Below are 7,356 nucleotides of genomic sequence, written 5' to 3'. Positions count from 1 at the left end.
TAGTGAAGTCATTTTGGTCATCTTTGAGCACAAAGGACAAAAACCAATGAACTGGCAGGGTATAGCCTTAAAACAAAATATATCAGGGCTGGGAAGGTCCTTAGAACACTAAGTAATATGTAATACTTCTAGGTACCTTACAAGGGAGAATGTTAAAAATTGCTGAGAATTTAGAATTCAGAATTTCTTAGCTCAGGGTAATTCCTGCCTCTGAATGTCCAATTTAAAATGGAAAGTGAAGCCAGAATTGTAGACCCAGGAGGGTATTTAAAATGTAGAATTTCTGAGTTGGATGAGGCAGCATAAGGTAGAATGTCAGTGTTGTGAAGGACTAGCACAGAGAGAGTGGGAGATGTTCAGAGGTGGAAAATGGAAATAGAAGCAGTGGGACTTCACCACACAGAATGCCTGGACTTGGAGTAGTCATGGGAACGGGAATGAGAGAGTAACTAAAGCATTTACAAGTAAGGATATTAGTGCAAGGAGATCTCTTAGAACACAAAATGTCAGATGATGGAGTGTCCTAAAAATGACTGCAGGGGATGGTTGGAAATTCTCTTGACAACATAAATCCTCAGCTTTGGCAGGGTCCTTAGAATGGAAAATATCATAAATGGATAGGATTTATTTTAATACATATTCTTAGAGGATCAAAATATTGACCAGTTCTAGGTAATTTTTTAAAAAGAATATAGATTTTTCATGAGATTAATAATTTATTCCAATTTAATATAGCTTAGCCAACTATTGATGCTTTAAAAAAATCTCACATCTGTAACCACAGAGCCAAAAAGATATGATGAAAGTACTGTTTATTTTTTTTCCATACCAACAAAACCCCAAAGGCACACCAAAACAATGCAATCCATGAAAGAAATGAAAAAGTTGTAGCAGCCTGCAGTCCCTTCATCTGTAAGACAGGTGTTAATATCCCTCTTAATGATAATGATAGTGGAGTATTTTGTGGAGTGGGGTGGGGGAGTAGGTGTTAAGTCTTTGGAATTAAAAGGAAGAGGATGTGTGCTTTGAAGTCATGTTAATGATAAGGCAGAAGCCAAGTGTACTTAAATCAATAATATTCAAAAAGTTAAATGTAAACATGAACCTTTGCATATCTGAGGATGTTTTGGCTTTAGAAACTAGAACTACAGTTTTAGAAGTGTTCTTAGAACACAACATGTCTGGCCTTCAAGACAATTTTTGGGGAAGATTATTGGAGGCCACAGAGAACACAGAATATAGACTTTACTAGGTAGGATGGAAGTTGCAGCTCTGAATGTCAAAACTTGGCATTGGACAGAGAAGGCAGGTAAGATCTGGAAGAACATTTAGAAGAGAGAATTTTTAAGTTTAGTGTAAATATTAAATCCAGAATCCTGAAATGGAAGAGGCCTTACAACCTCAATATCAGATTGAGGAGGGTCTTTAGAACTGAGAAGTTCTCAGTGTGATTCCATCCTGAGCAGAGCCCCTCAGGAGCCAGAGCCATTCTGTTCTTCCACCTCACTACTCTCTTCTCCCCACTGCTCTGCTGTCCTCAGTATTGCTGCTCAAATGGAGGACTCAATGGAAATGGATATGAGCACCCTCTGGCCCCAGAATTTCCTCTTCGGTTGTGAATTAAAGGTTGACAAAAAGAGTATCATTTTAAGGTAGACAGTGATGAAAATTAGCACCAGTTGTCATTGAGGACTGTGAGTTTAGGAGCTGGTGCAAAGGATGAATTGCATATTGTTGAAGCAGAGGCACTGAACTATGAAGGCAATCCAATCAAAGTAACATTGGCATCTTTGAAAATGTCCATGTACCCTACAATTTCTCTAGATGGCTTTGAGATTATACCACCAGTGGTTTTATGGTTGAAATGTGGTTCGGGACCTGTACACATGAGTGGCCAGCACCTAGTAGCACTGGAGGAAGATGCAGAATCAGATGACAAAGAGGAAAATGATATGAAACTCTTAAATATATCTGGCAAACGATCTGCTCCTGGAGTTGGTAGCAAGGTTCCACAGAAAAAGGTAAAACTATCTGAAGAAGATGAAGATGATGATGATGATGATGATGACTTTGAAGATGAGGAAACTGAAGAAAAGACCCCTGCAATGAAGAAATCTGTTTGTGATACTGCAGCAAAAAATGCACAAAAATCAAACCATAATGGAAAAGATTCAGAACTGTCCACACCAAAATCAAAATGGCAAGAATCCTTCAAAAAGCAGGACAAGACTCCCAGGACTCCCAAAGGACCCACTTCTCTAGAGGATATTAAAACAAAAATGCAGGCAAGCTTTGAAAAGGGTGGTTCCCTCCCAAAAGTGGAAGGCAAATTCATCAACTATGTAAAGAATTGCTCCCAGACATCTGATCAGGAGGCTATTCAAGATCTCTGGCTGTGGAGGAAATCTCTTTAAGAAAATAAGTTGAACAGTTTCATAAAATTTTTCTGTCTTATTTCTGTAACAGTTGAAACTTTTTGTCTTATTTCTGTAATAGTTGATATCTGGCTTTCCTTTTTATAATGCAGAGTGACAACTTTCCCTACCAAGTTGGATAAATGTCCTCCAGATTACTTTGCAAGAATGTGTTATCCAAAGTGCCTGTTTAGTTTTCATAGATGGAACTCCACCCTTTCCTTCATTTAAGTGTGTATGGAATGTTATGATAGGGCATAGTAGTAGTGGTGGTCATGATGAGGTCTACAGGTTTAGGGGTGCTGGGACCCCTGAGATCACAACACGTGGGCCCTGTCTGAATGAATTCAACCCAAATCATCTTTCAGCCAGAGAAAAAGTTTATTGGAGATAAACCATACAGGCCAGACGCTTAAGGAATCTGAACATTAGTAATGCCCATAGGGATGAGTGGGCATGAGAAAGTCTCAGCCTTTTGGGCATGAGGAAGTCTCAGCGTTTAAATGGGGGCCAGGATAGATCTTATACACACTATAGTAACTTTGGGTGACCAGGGAAGGGGCTGGGAAAAGGGTCTAGGTGAGAATTCCCAATGGAATGTCTAAGAGATTGAATAGACAATGGGAATAGATAATGAGAGGAACTGGAAGGAAGAAGTTTAAAAGGCATCTGAATAAGATCAAAAGGTAGGGCTAGGGCTTTCAAAGGGAGATAAGGGGAGTCCATAAGGAACCTTTTGAAACCAGAGTAAGAAAAGTTTAAGGGCTTTCTGGGGCCTCTTAGACAAATGGGAGCCAGATTCTTTTTAGGGCAAGGGGCAAAGGTCTGGGCTTGGGCCCACACACCATCAGTCAGACAAATGGAAATGGTGCAGAGACAAAGTATACATGTGAAATAAATTCAGTATTTTAATAAAGTAAAAAAAACTGAGAAAAAGAAGAAATTCAGAGGCTGAGAATGAAAATGATCAGAAGAAGTGGAATTTTAGCACACAATGTCAGGCCGGGAAGTAGCCATGGAGAAGAAAGTGAAAGAGCTATAACAGCAATTTAGAAGTAGGGCTGTCAGAGCAGAGAGAGACCTTAGAACACAAAAGGTTAGAACTTGAAGTGGCCTAAAAAGGGCTCTGAGAACATAGATCACCAACCTTGGAAGGAGCTCATAATAGAAAATACCAGAAATGGTAATGATTTATTTAAAACTGCATCTTAGTGGCCAAAAATATTTGCCAGTTCTAATTAATTTTCTTAAGGCAGTTGGGGTTAAGTGACTTGCCCAGGGTCACACGGCTAGTGTCAAGTGTTTGGTCTGAGGCCAGATTTGAACTCAGGTCCTCCTGACTTAAGGGCCGGTGCTCTATCCATTGCACCACCTAGCTGCCCCAGTTCTAATTAATTTTTAAAAACTAAGAAGAAAGTAGATTTTTCCTATGAGGTTAACAATTTATTACAATTAGTTATAGATTAGACTGGTGGTGGTGCGTTTTTTAAAAATATCACACCTTCAACCACATAGCCAAAAAAGTATGGTGGAAGTACTATTTTTGGCTTGCTACATAAAAATCCCCAAACCCTAAAATATTGGCACTCAGAAAGAAATGCAATTCCATGTATTTCCTTCTTTGGAACAGACTGCTATTAATATTACAATTAATAATAAAGAATATAGAGTCTTTGGGGCCACTAAATAAGGTGTTACATAAAGAAGAATTAAAAGGGACACAACACATGTTTCAAAAATCAGTATATCTGTAAGACCCATGTACATTAGAATTATAATAATACAATCAATACAAAGTAAAAAAATATATATAAAATTAAAAATTATAGGAGGATGTGGTCTTAGAACCAAAAGTGTCACAGCTAGGAAGTCCATGATAGTCTAATGCTAAAAAGAAAAAAAAATTTAAAGAAAAATATTATAAATCACAGTAGAGTTTCTTTAGCTCCATATTGGGGGAAGGAGTGAGGTGGTGATCTGAGAACATAAATCATGTGCTTCACTGAAAGAGGCCTTAGAATCAAAAATATCACAAATATGACAAGGGGGGAACCATGGATGTGGCCAAGAGCTTACAACATAGAATTTCTTATCTCTGAGGTAAATCCCACATCTGAAAGTTCCATTTTGGAATGGGAAGTGAAGCCTGACTATCAGATAGGGGAAGACACTTAGAAAATAAAATGTATGAGTTTAAAGGAAATTTCAAATCTAGAATCCTAAACTGTAAGACATTGTAGAAACTATAAAGTCAAAACTGTGAGGGACTAAATAAGAGAGAGGTGAAGTTCAGAGGCTGGGAATGGAAATTTTCAGAAAGTGGAATTTTAGCACACAGAATATCAGAGTTTAGAGTAGCCATGCAGAAGAGAATTTGAAAGGTAGGAGAATACTTAGAAGAGGCATCAGAGGGACAGACCCCTTAGAACACAAAAGGTCTAATCCTGTTGGAGTGTTCTAAAAACTTTTGTGTGTCATAGCTGGGAGGGCTCTGAGAACACAAATCATCCACTCTGGATGGGCCTTAGAAGGTAAAATATAAGTGGCAAAGGTAAAATAAATACATATATTATTAGTGCGCTAAAATATTGGCTGGTTCTACGTAAATGAATAAAGAAGAAAATTGATTTTTATGTGACTTTGATAATTCGAGGCCTTAACAAAAAATAAAAATCTCGCATCTTCAACCACATTGCCAAAAAATATGGTAAAAGTAATGCCAATTTTTTGGCCAGCCAAAAAACCCAGAAAAAAATTTTTAAAAACTTCACACAGGAATAATGCAATCCTGTGCAGCTCCTTCCTTGCTAAAGAGTTCTGTTAATATTACTGTTATTGATAAGTAATATAGAGTATTTTTAGCCACAAAAATAAGTTGTTATGTAAAGAGGACTTGAGAAGATTTATGTTTTAAAATTGACATATCAGTAAGAAATATGTGCATTGTAATGATAATCTGATCATCCCCCCCCCCAAAAAAAAAAAAGCAACACCACAAACCTTATAGTTCTTAGGAGGGTATTTCTTTAGACACAAAAATGACATGTCTTAGATTGTCCTTAGAACATTGAATGTCTGGGCTTTCAGGTACCATTCAAGGGGGAAAGTTGGAGGTGACTGAGAGTTTAGAATACAGAATTTCCTAGCTAGGATTTAAGTCATAGCTCTGAATATCTCAAACGTGAGTGGAAAGTGAAGCCAGAATATCAGATGGGGAGAAGGCACTTAGAACCTAGAATGTCTGAGCTTGAAGGAAATTTCTAATCTAGAATCCTGAGATGGATGAGAGGTTAGAAGCTACAACACCACAATTATGAGTGACTAGAACAGAGAGTTGGAGATATTCTGAGGCAGTGAGTTTTAGCACACAGAATGTCAGGCCTGAGAATAGCCATGAAGAGGGCAATGAGAGGGTTAGGAGAACATGTGGAAGAAGAGATGTCAATATCCTTTGAAACACGAAAGGTCAGATCTTGAAGTGCTCTGAAATCCACCAGATTTGGTACCTGGGAGCGCTGTTGAGAGCATCATCAGCACTGGAAGGGACCTTAGAATCTAAAATCTTATGAATGGCAATTTATTCTTAGCAGGCTAAAATATTAATATGTGCTAGTTAATATTAAAAAACAGGAAGAAAAGTTGTTTTTTTGGTATGAGATTTAATAATTTGTTCCCAGCAGTGATGGTTTAAAAAAAAATCCCACATCCTCAACCAAAGAGCCAAAAAGATATGGTGAAAGTACTGTCTATATTTTTGCTAGCCTGAAAAAAAAACAAACCTCACAAATCCAAAAACCTACACACCAAAACAAATGCAATTCCATGCAGTTCCTTCTTTGGTAAAGACTGCTATTATTATTGCTATTAATAATTATCAATATAGAGTATTTTTGTCCACAAAAACAAGGTGTTACTTAGAGATGACTTGGAGAAGACATGTTTTGGAATCATTTTATCAGTAACACATAAATGTGCATTGTAACAATAATCCAAAAGCTGAAAGAAAAAAAAATTTATGATATCATAGGAGAGTATGGTCTTAAAACCAAAAATTTAATATCTTGGAAGGTCCTTAGAACACTGAATGTCTGACATTCTGGTTATCATTCAAAGGGGGGAAATTGGAGGTGGCTGAGATTTTTGAATACAGAATGTCCTAGCTAAGAGGTAAGTCACCCCTGTAAATGTTCCAATTTGGAGTAGAAAGTGAAGCAAGAATATTAAAACAGGGAGGGCACTAGACTGTCTAAGCTTGAAGGAAATTTCAAATCCAGAATCCAGTGAGATGAAGTTATAAAAGCAGGAATGTCAGTGTTGGGAGGGATTAGAACAGAAAGAGTAGGAGATGTTCAGGGACTGAATATGGAAATTATGAGAATTTTAGCTCATAAAATGTCAGGCTTGGGAATAGCCATGGAGAAGAGAATGAGAAAGGAAGGAGAGCTTTAGAATGAGGGACATCAGAACAAAGAGATCCCTTAAAATACAAAAAGTCAGAATGTGTAATGTCCTCAGAACTACCCAATGTGATAGCTAGGAGAGCTCTGAGAACATAAATTATCTTCTCTGGAAGGGACCTTAGAATGGAAGATCTCATAAATGGCAAGGACATTCATATATATTTAGTTGCCGAAAGTATTGGCTAGTTCTAGTAATTTAATAAAACAAGAAGAAAGTAGATTTGTTTTGGTATGGCATTAATGTTTTATTCCAAATTAATGTATATTAGTGCAGTGGTGATAATTTTTTTAAAAATTCTTACGTTCTCAACCTCAGAGCTTCAAAGATATATCTGTTTTTTTGGTTAGCCAAAACAAACAAACAAACTGGGGGAAAAGCCCTCCAATATCAGAATAGGAAAGATTTTAGAACAGAGAAAGAGGGATAAATTCAGAGGCAGAGAACAGAAATTGCCAGAAACAGTAGAATTTTAGTACACAGG

General features: G+C 37.3%; 1 pseudogene; it reads left to right on the top strand.

Moving 5' to 3' along the window:
• Window positions 1–1,543: 1,543 nt before the first annotated feature.
• On the top strand, window positions 1,544–2,419 carry LOC110203310 (nucleophosmin pseudogene; annotated as a pseudogene).
• Window positions 2,420–7,356: the final 4,937 nt, after the last annotated feature.

The sequence above is a fragment of the Phascolarctos cinereus genome, unplaced genomic scaffold, assembly GCF_003287225.1.
Source record: "Phascolarctos cinereus isolate Bilbo 61053 unplaced genomic scaffold, phaCin_HiC Scaffold_8;HRSCAF=390, whole genome shotgun sequence".
In the NCBI taxonomy this organism is placed as follows: Eukaryota; Metazoa; Chordata; class Mammalia; order Diprotodontia; family Phascolarctidae; genus Phascolarctos; species Phascolarctos cinereus.
This window is presented reverse-complemented; position numbering and strand designations above follow the sequence as displayed.